We start from the raw sequence: 10,060 nt of genomic DNA, 5'->3' as shown, positions 1-10,060 counted from the left end.
AAAGTGAATCTAAAAATACTTCATGGGAGTGAATAACTGTACACCCGGGTCTGAGAGACTCGGCCACTTTTTGATTTAGCAACTTCTAGATGCCAGGGACCTCTGTCCTTCTCAATATCTTCCTAGGTTTGGGTGCCGATGCTAAGGGTGGGTGAAGTGGTTATCCAGGTCTCCCTCTGTTTTGGTGTATAACACACTAAAGTCTGTGAGACCCAGGTATACCGGATTAGGGGGGCTGTAATGTATTCTTGTGTGATGAATAGTTCTGCAGTGCCCTCCCCACACCATGAAGACCTTTTATACCACTAACTTTGACAGAAGTGCAAGCTTCATTGTGTCATTTCTATTCTTATGATGTCCATGTAAACAGAAACTGTACTTTTTTGTAAAGATTTACCAAAAATTTGCCTAATATACATAAAACAAGTTAATTTTTTATTTATATTCACTATTACATAGTAAATTGAACCAAAAAGGTTGTAGAATGGTCAAGGATTCAATAAATAAAACATAAGATTTTTTTTTTTTCACTTTTCTTATTCTGTGGGTCTGTGAGACCCAAGTGTACTAATGGTGTATGGACACAAATAGGTATACTGCTCTAGGGGGTATTATGAACACCCTATTCCTCTTTCGTGGCATTGCATGATTGGAAGCTCTCCAGTCAATGTGAATCGAACCCATGAGCTTGGCTGAGTCCTCATTGACTGGCCTTCCTAACCATTGACCACCAGTCCCCCAACGTCCCTGGCACCATTCCTTGCTAGACAATATATATACATTTTCAGCAATACAAAGACTTGCCATTACATTGAAATATTCCTGCACCAACCTGAAATATGATGGACAAGGCATATTTTTTCAGTGAGGTGGACCCCACGTGTCACGTTCTCGACTTCTAAACTTGTTTAATTTAAATCATACCGTTTTTGTTTTTGTGTTCGACTCTGGGCAGTCCTGTAGGCCACACAACTTCACATGTCACCATTTCAACCCTAACCATAAACAGCACATGCATGACTGTAGCAATCATGACGTGTTAGAACAGTAGTGGAGGTATGTTAATGACATGTTGACATGCCTTGCAAAGATTAGCTGATGTTTTAACAGCAACAACAACAACAACAACAGATGTTATGGAACCATTTCATATTTAATCCAGGAATCGAAGTGGCGTCCTTTTAGACAGCAGACCACGTCTCTAACCACTTACTTACCAGCTTCCTCTGCCAGAATGATGATATCATTGTTGTACAGAGATAATACAACTAGTCATCATCTCATTCGTGCATCATATCACACTTAACCCACCAAGAGACACTGCATAATCGCTTAATGACCTGTAATTTCTTGAATAAATCGTTACCAGGCGGACACCTCTGCCAACACACACAGATACACCATCACACAGCACACACACACACACACACACACACACACACACACACACACACACACACATTCGGTTGCAATCAATTGCCATATTTCCTTGCCTTGCCAAAACCCAGGGCAAAAGATTGTTGTATTTCGTACTTCTGCATAATTTGGCTGTTCTTATTAGTTATCGGTCGTTGGAAGGGATAAGGGGGGAGGGGTTGAAGGAGGTAAGGTAAAGGGTTGGGGGAAGGGGTTAAGGGAGGAACAGGAGGTAGGGGATGGCGTGAGTAGAGGGTGGGTGATGAGGGTAATGGATGGGTTGGAAGAGGGGGTAGGAGTGGTGGACAGGGTAGAGGAAAGGAAGAGGGGGAGGAAGAGGGAGAGTGGTGAGGGTAACGGGAGGTGTTGGGGAAGGGAGGTTACGGAGAAGGACGGGGTACGAATAGGGAAGAGGAAAAGAGAACAGTTGTCTGGGTAATGAAGGAGGGAGGATGAGAGAATTAGGAGGAGGAGGAAGAGGAAGGGAATACAAGGAGTGGGGAGGAGGAGAAGGAGAGAAGGGGCTATAGGTACGGGTAGAGGAGGGAACTGAGCATTGCCTTAGTTTTTTTTTTTTTTTTTAACGTGTTCGACTCTGGGCAAAGGCTCCAGGGCCTCTTTCTCAGGGGCAGTGACCTATCCCAAGACCTAGTAGTCCTCCTACACCTCCACATGTCACCACTTCGGCGCTAACACCAACCGTCCATATTGAATACATGCTATGGCTGTCTCATACAGGGCTGGTGTGTTGGTATTAGCGGAGATATTTTTACGACATGTCGGCGGGTCATCTGGTAGATCAGGAAAGTCTGCTTTTTTTTTTTTTTAGGAAATTCAAATCCTTAAACTGTTCCCTGCCCCAGCCGGGATTCGATCCTGGGTCCATCAGGACTGCAGGCCGCCTCTCTACCGATTCAGCCAAACCGACGAAAAATAGTGGGAAGTGTTGGAGAGTTCTGTGCAGGCAATATTTAGGATTTTATGTAAGTTTTTGTTTTATGATATTACTGAGAAAGTGACTTTGGAGGAAAGGATGGTCTGGAAGATAAACCATAAACTTCCCTTTCTCGTCCATTCTGGTTATCGGAGAGAGAGAGAGAGAGAGAGAGAGAGAGAGAGAGAGAGATTTTATAAACAATGAAACCTACCTACCAACCTCCTTACTTGTTAAGCTACAGGGCCATTTTGATATACTGTACACTGGTCCTATCCACTTTGCAGTTTGTTAGTAATACCAAGTCCTCACAAGCTATTATTAAAAGGGCGTCTCTCCGCAGCAGTATATGTTTGGTTCTTTTACCACAAAAGCTGAAACTGTTCTTGGGATCCCGGTTAATGGCAGAGCGAAGCCGGGAAATATTAATGATCGTCCGTGATTTAAGTTTCCCTGTAATCTTGCCATCTCGTCCCAGCTCAGAGATGCAGTCCGGATGTGTGTGTGTGTGTGTGTGTGTGTGTGTGTGTGTGTGTGTGTGTGTGTGTGTGTGTGTGTGTGTGTGTGTGTGTGTGTGTGTGTGTGTGTGTGTGTGTGTGTGTGTTCTTACCTACCCTAATTGTGAAGATTTACACAGTCTGGCCTGCCCACTGAATTATTAAAGGGCCGCGGTATTTCTGACCGTGTGAGGGTAGCCTAATCATTAGTCTTTTAATTGGAGGCTTGTATGAAAGGTCGAACGAATGATAAACTGTCTGAACAAAAAAGAAATTGAATTTAACTTTAAAGTGAAAAGGCTTTAATATTTTAGAAAGACGATAAGACCCTATAAATATTTACACCATGTTTAGTGTTAAGCCGGTTTGTTAGTGCAAGGAAAAATACTAAAAAAGTGTTTTGTTGGGGAACAAAGATATAAATAAACTGTTTTTCTTTTATAACAAAGATTCTTGATAGTAAATGATCGTTTTGAAAGATTAAAAGATTAAGTTACTTTAGGGATAACAGGGGATCAAAGATATAAATAAACTGTTTTTCTTTTATAACAAAGATTCTTGATAGTAAATGATCGTTTTGAAAGATTAAAAGATTAAGTTACTTTAGGGATAACAGCGTCATTTTTCTTGAGAGTCCCCATCGAAAGAGAAGTTTGCGACCTCGATGTTGAATTAAAGTTTCTTCATAATGCAGCAGTTATGAAAGAAAGTCTGTTCGACTTTTAAAATTTTACATGATTTGAGTTCAGCCCGGCGTGAGCCAGGTCGGTCTCTATCCTCTAAAGCAAAATAAACTTAGTGCGAAAGGATTAGGTAGTTAAAATAATTTTATTAAATTTGAACATCATTTTCACCTAAGCAATCAATTTTGTATTTCAGTTCAATAAAATACATAAATAAATGTTTATAAATAGCCCAAGCTAACTATATTGTGTTCACAGTTATCGTTGTAAACTATCTAGTCTTAATTATTTGCGTTGTAATTGGAGTTGCTTTTGTAACGCTGCTTGAGCGAAAACTTTTAGGATATATTCAAATTCGGAAAGGACCCAATATCGTAGGATTTCTAGGCTTACTCCAACCATTTGCCGATGCTGTAAAATTATTGACTAAAGAGCAAACAATACCAACCATATCCAATTTTCAACCATACTGTCTTTCTCCTGTCTTCAGATTATTTATTTCTCTCTTAGTTTGGGCTATATTACCTTATCAAACTGGATTAGTAAATTTTAATACAGGAGTTTTATTTTTCTTATGTTGTCTAAGCCCATGAGTCTACTTGACTATAAAGCTGGGTGAGCTTCAAATTGTAAATACTCAATGCTTGGTAGATTACGGGCTGTCGCTCAAACAATTTCATACGAAGTAAGATTTCCTCTTATTGTCCTATCCTTTATTTTTTAATTGGCGGATTTAATTTAGAACCATTTACTCTCTTTCAAAAAGATATTTGAATAATTTAGTTCACATTACCTCTATCCCTAATGTGATTTGCTTCTTGTTTGGCAGAGAACAATCGCACCCCATTTGAATTTGCTTAAGGAGAATCAGAACTCGTCTCAGGATTTAATCTATCTATCTATCTATAGCCCGACGCCTTAATCCCGCAAAGGGTGGCCGCAGACAAAACGCCTCCAAGTCACTCTGTCACCCACCATTTGACTACCCTCCCCCCAACTCACCCCCCCTCCCTCATATACCTCTCAACTCCATCCCTCCACCTCATCCTCGGTCTACCTCTCCCTCCCTCCACCTCACCTACATACACCCTCTTAGTCTTTCATTCTCCATTCTCTTCACATGTCCAAACCACCTCAGTGTATTTCTCCTGATCATCTCAACCACATCCACATCCACCCCACAGCGTTCCTTCACTTCTTCATTCGTCAACCTGTCCCTCCACGTCACTCCACATGCTCCTCTCAAGTAACTCATTTCCACTGCTCTCACTCTTGACTTGTTCCTCTCTTGCAAGGTCCATGCCTCGCTTCCATACGTCAGGGTAGGGATCACAATACTATCATGCAGTGACTTCTTAACTTCCATACTCACCTCCCTATTTCTCATCACTGCTTTCAGTGTACCAACAACCTTCCTTCCCTGCTGTACCCTTTCACGCACTTCATCCCCCAAAGTTCCATCCCTACTCATCACACTACCCAAGTACTTGAATGCACTCACATTCTCCATATCCTCACCATCCAACCTCACTGCACACTCTGTGACTTCATTCCTCTCAAACACCATAACTTTACTTTTGTTTACATTAACTTTCAGATTCCTCCTCCTACACACTGTCCCAAATTCATTCACCAAACCTTGCAACTCCTATTCGTCTTCACTCAACAGTACTGTATCATCAGCAAACAGCAACACCGGAAACTTCCAAATCTCACCCTCATTCATTAGAGCCACCCCCACATCCACTGCCCTACGCTGCACCTCCTTTACAACCCCGTCCATGTATATATTAAACAGCCATGGAGACATCACACAACCCAGTTTCAGTCCCAGATTGAGATCAAAGAACTCACTCAGCTCACCAACCACTCGCACCGCAGCCCTAGCTCCCTCGTACATACTCTTCACAGCACTCAACAATTTCCCCTCCACTCCATATATTCTTAATACCTTCCACATACCTTGCCCATCTATTCTGTCATAAGCTTTCTCCAAGTCCATGAAGGCAGCATACACTTTCCTTCCCTTCTCTAGATACTTCTCCACTAAACATCTTAGAACAAATATCTGATCTACACACCCTTTTCCCTTCCTAAATCCCCCTTGTTCTTCTCCAACTAGCTCCTCTGTCATATGCCTAACCCTATCTGTGAGTATTCTACCATATATTTTACCGGTCACACTAAGTAGGCAAATACCCTTATGGTTACCACATACTTCTCTCTCCCCTTTACCTTTGTATAAAGGAACAATTATACCTGATTTCCAGTCCTCTGGAACCCTTCTCTCTTCCCAAGCCAATCTACACAACTTCCATATCCACTCCACAACAATCTCACCCCCATACCTAAGCATTTCACCACACACTCCATCAATTCCTGGGGCCTTTCCCAGCTTAATCTTCTTCATCGCTTCCACTACTTCCTCCCTGCTGATCTCTTGCTCCCTCCTCTCATCTCTTCTTCTCCCAGCCATTCCCCAACCACTTGTACTCGCACTGCTCTCACTCTCTACATTCAACAAATCCTCAAAGTGCTCCTTCCATCTCCTCAGTTTCTCTCTCTTCTCCACCAACAATCTATTATTCCTATCTTTCACTCCCCTACTATTTCCCCTTTCACACTGCCTTACTTTCTTTACCTCCTTCCAAAACAATTTCTTACTCTCCCTCCATTTCACACTCAGATTCCTCCCAAACTCTTCATCCACTTTCTTTTTACTCTCCTTCACCAGTCTCTCAACCTCCCTTCTCCTGCTCACATATACCTCTCTCTTCTCTCTCTCATCTTCTCCCCTACCTCTACTCGCTAACCATTCACTATATGCCTTCTTTTGTTCCATAGCTCGTTTCACATCATCCTTCCACCATGTTGTCCCTTGCACACCCTTGCATCTCCTCCTCACTCCACAAACCGCCTCACACGCTGCGCCTATCTCTTCCGTGAATATCTTACATACGTCTTCCTCCCCTTCCATCTGCTCTAGCTCATACCTTCCCAATCTTTCTTCCACTATGCTCTTATACTCTGTCATTTTCTCACTATCTTGTAATTTCTCCACTCTTCTCACAGGAGTTGCTTCCTCTTGTCTTCCCCTTCGTCTCCTCAACCACTTTCTTTGCAGCTCTACCTTGGCCATCACTAAGTGATGGTCCGAGATACCATTCCCCCACCCTCTCCACACTCTTTTATTTAAAATTAGTCGTAGGCCTAATTGCTTTTGTTTTGATTTGAGTTCGAGGATCTCTTCCATATCTCAGATACGATAAATTAATATACTTAGCCTGAGAAAGGTTCCTCCCTGTTGCTCTTAATTATCTAATTTTTTATAGGAGTTAAATTATTTTGTTTTTCTCTAATTATCAAACCAGGGAGTAGTTTAATAAAAATTTTAGTTTTGGGAATTAAGGACAAGGTAAATGCCTTCTCCCTTAGACTGCTAAGAACTAATCTTATCTAACGCTTTCAAAACACTTTTTTTTTTTTTTTTAAACTAAACAATCAATCTAGTATTTTATTCCACCACATCGCTGTTAGAGCCATAATCAAGTAAAATCTAAAATATGAAATTGTTAAGACCTGACCTGTAGTAATATAAGGATCTTCAACAGGACGAGCCCCAATCCAAGTCAATTAAACAACTACAGAAAGTAAAAATCAAAATAAAATTTGGTTAAGAGGTTAAAATCTAAGACTTCGAAATTTTGAAAAATGCGTAAAAGGAAGAATTATAAGAACTGCAACCGAAAGCACTAGAGCAATTACACCTCGCAATTTGTTAGGAATAGACCGCAAAAGCGCATAAGCAAATAAAAAATACCACTTCGGTTGAATATGTGTTGGAGTTACTGAAGGATTCACAAGAATAGTTATCCGGATCTCCTAAGAGATAAGGATGGAGCAAAGTAAGCAGTTCAAGAGCTATTAGTAGGCTATCACTAAAAAACCCACAATATCTTTAGAAGTAAAACAAGGGTGAAAAGGAACTTTATCTTCTTGTCTTAACACACCCAAAGGATTATTAACCCCAGCTTCATGAAGAAATAAAATGTGAACCAAAGTTGCAGCAGCAATAACAAACGGGAATAAAAAATGGGAAGTGAAAAAACGAGTAAAAGTAGCATTTTCTACAGCAAATCCCCCCCAAACTCATTGAACCAAATAAGTACCAATATAGGGAATTGCTGAAAACAAATTAGTAAATACAGTAGCACCCAAAAAGATATTTGACCTCACGGTAAAAAATAACCCCCAAAAGCAGTCGCTATAACTAAAAAAAAGGATTACAACACCTACCATTCATGCATGAAAAATCATATAAGAACCAAAATATATCCCTCGACCAATCTGTCTATCTATTGCCAGACGCCTCAATCCCTTACGGGGTGGCCACAAACAAATTGCCTCCACGTAGCCCTGTCCCACGCCATTTCACTGCCCCGCTCCCAGCTTACACCCCCCTCTCTCATATACCTCTCCACTCCATCCCTCCACCTCATCCTCAGCCTCCCCCTCTCTCTCCCTCCTCCATCTCACTCACATACACTCTCCTCGTCAGTCTCTCACCCTCCATCCTCTCCACATGGCCAAACCACCTCGGTGTGTTCCTCCTAACACTTCCTATCATATCCACATCCACACCACAACGCTCCTTTATGTCCTCATTTGTCAGCCTGTCTCTCCACGTGACTCTGTAACGGTAGGATTTTTATCCCACCGTTGTTCATCAGTTGTAACGGTAGGATTTTTATCCCACCGTTGTTCATCAGTGTAATGATGGTAATTTTATCCCATCATTATTTATCAGGTTTGTTCTGTTTAACTTACTTGTTGATAATACAAAGGGTACTCAACTTAGTCTCCCCTCAATGACTGATAAAGTATTCACCAAGAAAAAACGAAGGGGGAGGGGGAGTAACTTCGACTTTGAATGATAAAGGTTAATTGCATAAAGGATGTTCTTGGTTGCGTTTGTATTTTTAGCCGAGTCGAGAATAAGTTAGTACCACGTGTGTTAGTCGTTCCCAAAGCGGAGGAATCTTGAACTGGAAGGGGAGTGAGTCATGCGTGAGAGGACAAAATTCCCTTGGTTGGATATCAAAATTGCATATACGTTACTCTACTTTAATAAATCTATACTTGTTAAACAACAGATATTTTTCTGAATGACATGACCTTTAATAATATGAAAAGAGTTGTAAATTAAGTACTAGTTTGGGCGATAGTAATACAGTACTGTTACCAAGCGAAACAATTTGAATATTTAACAATGACTCCTGAGTTCATCACATTTCATTCTCGATTATCAGTTATTCTTGGGCTCGTCAATAGCCTCAAGACTGGGACATTCAATAACTGTCTTTTCGGGATGGCATAGCCTCGAACCAAAAATATTCACTCATGTAGCCTACTATTACGTCGGGCCAGTCTAAACTCATCACACAATTCACTAATATTTCCTAATCACTCGGGCTTGCTTAGCCTCGAGCTAATACTTCAAAATCACTCGGGCTTGCTTAGCCTCGAGGAACAATTAGAAATTACATATCCTTACAACCACTAAATTCACTTTAACACTCCCAATATTTCTAACCTATTAATAAGAGCAGAGAGAGAGAGAAAAAAAAACGGTTGAGGAGTTAAATTCGCTTTTCCCTTACATGATCACATAAACTTTCAAAATTCTGTACATTATCTACTATCAAAAAAAAAAAAAAGGTTCACCGGATTGATTCATAATTCAATTGCTACTACATTCAGTTATAAATCTATTTGTGGGTAGTGTAAGTGTGTGTGTACAAGTCTATTGGCAATATCACATGATGGCCTCGTGCAACCCCAAAGTCACGGTGTCTGTGGACTGAAACAACGTCTGTTACCCACAACGTCTGGTTACCCAATGCCTACGTTAAGCTTTTAACAACATTACTTCATATTGTTCACGACAAGCAAGAATTAAAACAAGCAAGGGGGGTGAAAGGAGGAATCTGTACAGCTCACCTGAAACAACGTCTGTTACCCTGAACGTCTGGTTAGCCAATGCGGCTTAGCTGGGCACATAGGGACGCTACTGCTAGTCAAATGAGACTGTGTTTTTGCGATATGGTGGGTTTTAATTTTCTTCACTATTTATATAGTAGAGTACACATGACGTTAGGACTTTTGATTGAATTGGGGAAAATTTCGGATTCATTCCTTACTACAGTTAAATACTGAATTTACTGCCATCCCGCCCTGAGTTTGGGGTAGCTTATGCCATCTAGTGACGGCTAAGGCAAGCGGAACTACTTGATCCTCACAAATTACATTATCTTTACCTTTTCTGACTATTAATGGAATACTGTAACAACTTAGGGCAAGAATTGTTTTCCGACTTATCAATCGCGTTCGAAATGGCTCCCTTAAATTGAATACAGTTGACAGTCAGTGATAAAAATACATAATCGGGTATTAGGCAAAGTATTTTCGGAAGATATGGGAACTTTGCAAGAAAACCTTCCGTGTCCAAGACGTTTCCTGAAACACTTTAC

This window comes from Coenobita brevimanus, chromosome 80, assembly GCF_032717465.1.
Source record: "Coenobita brevimanus isolate Jiangsu-jjx chromosome 80, ASM3271746v2, whole genome shotgun sequence".
Classification (NCBI taxonomy): Eukaryota; Metazoa; Arthropoda; class Malacostraca; order Decapoda; family Coenobitidae; genus Coenobita; species Coenobita brevimanus.
This window is presented reverse-complemented; position numbering follows the sequence as displayed.